Genomic DNA, 2,145 nt, shown 5'->3' with positions numbered 1-2,145 from the left:
CTTGTTTTAGGGAAGAGTGTCACAAAGACTTCCCACAGAAGTAGAGAAATTATCCGTCATTCTGGCCTGTGGGGCTGATAGGTTTTTTATGGGATGTCACTACACTGAATTCTTATTTATATTTCAGTGTTTGTGAGCTTGGTCGCGAGAGTCCAGCTCTGAGATTTCAGATGAAACGGTGGTTCTGAGCCTGCACAGTTGACTTTGGACATTGGTCAGCCCACGTGAATTGGCGAATTCACCCAGGAAACGCCCCCTAGGGAGATGGCCAGCTGGGGTCCACCAGGAGACACCGATCTTAGCAAAAGCCCCTCTTACAATGTCAACAATAGTAGTCGGGCTGGTGTGGTGTCACCTAGAAGGAAGGGACGGATACAACAGACAGTGCTAAGCAGGCAGAGACCAGAGGGACAGGGTGTTGAATATGTAGTGGTAGATGGTTCTCCAGTATTTAGAACCTGAGAAGATTAGACAGGTGCTCCTCAACAGAAAGACAGAAGGCAGTGCACTAAAACAACAGCCGAGTAAACCAAAGTTCTCATTTATGGGAAGAGCAGTCATTTGAATATTTAAAGTCAGAGGCCAGGGAGAAATGCAAGTTTAACACAAGTCAGATGTTCTAGCAGCAGCCATGTTTTCCCAAAACAAGGTCCTTAGTGTCCTGGAAGAGGCCATCCTGGACCACTGGGCCGTGAGAATGTAACAATGGGGGAATTCTTAGGTCGATCTGCTTCATCACTTAAAGATGCAGAAGTATGATTGATTTTTCCAGTTGACTTGACCTCGAGACCTACTATATGAGCAAAAGGGGTTAACCTACAAATCGTCTTGCTCTCCTGCATCCCCACAGGTGCAAACTCCTTTTCTCTTCCTTTTCAGCTTTTCTGTTCACTCGTGCTCACTGCCACTTAGATCACACCCCTGCCCGTTCCTTCCACTGAGTTCCAGAAAACTTCAATCCTCCTGTGCCCAAACTCCCCTTAGCTGGTGTCCCAAGTGCTCTGTCTACCTCTTCATCTTAACTGAAATCTGGTCTCTCCAGTGACTGCATTTCCCTTGAGCTTTCTTTAGTGGTACCAAATTTCCCATCTACCAAGAATCCCTGGAGCCCTCATCACTCCCATTGGGGATGTGTTTCCTTCCCTCCCAGCCTGTGTCCCATGGTCAGTCTTCAGTGTCTCTCTCACCAGGCACCCTAGATACCTCTTCTCCTTAATCTTCTGCCATTTCTCCATTCGAGTGTCCCCTCACCATCTTATTGGAGGACACCTATGCAAGGGGGCAATGTGCTAAGCTTGCTTCAGGGAAAAGTGACAGAATTATCTTGATCATGTCCTCAAAAAATTCATTTAATTCTTGTGTAACCCTCATTTCAGCTCTACTATTCTTATATCCATATCCAAATCTTACTGATTCCTTGTTTCCATTTCTAGGTATTTTTAATTTAGTGTTGTACTTTTAACCTTCATTTCTACTATGAGCTATTCCGTGACCCTCCTGCTTTCATCCCCCCATTCAGGAGAGAGTTCATGATTTTTTCTAAATCAACACCCCCCCACATTTTTCACCTTTCTAGACTAATGTTCCCTCTTTGACCTTGATCTTATCAATTTGTCTTCTTCTAAGATTATCCATTACCTAGTCTTCTCCCCACCTCGTTCCTTCCTTTATGCCTGAAAACTAACTCACGTCACCCAATGTGACACCTCCCTCCTATCCTTCCGTTCCCATCACCACTAAAGTGTAGTCACTTCTCCCTTCTTATCACGCGCGGCAGTGATGACAGTCTGGCTTCCCTGCTACTTCCCTTTTACAAGATAGTTTTTACTCCAAAGGTTCTTGTCATCTCTAAACCCAGAGGTAACCTAGCAGCCTTTCATCTTGATCCTTTCCTCCACAGCTGCTCTATATCCTCTGAGTAAGAACATCCAACTCCATTTTCGGGCCTGACTCATCTGTCCCCTGATCTCCTGCCTCTCTGGGCATCCCAATAAGGCCTCCAACAACATGACTAAATGTGAGCCCCATATCGCCTATCACCTCCCTCCCTCCCCCCTCCCCCATCACTCTTTCTCCAAGTGACATTACTCTGTTCGGTTGGTTAGGGCTAAAACCTCAGGAGTTACTTTTGAATTCTCCCCCTCT

This window comes from Lipotes vexillifer, unplaced genomic scaffold (genome assembly GCF_000442215.2).
Source record: "Lipotes vexillifer unplaced genomic scaffold, Lipotes_vexillifer_v1.1 scaffold90, whole genome shotgun sequence".
NCBI classification, from domain to species: domain Eukaryota; kingdom Metazoa; phylum Chordata; class Mammalia; order Artiodactyla; family Lipotidae; genus Lipotes; species Lipotes vexillifer.
This window is presented reverse-complemented; position numbering follows the sequence as displayed.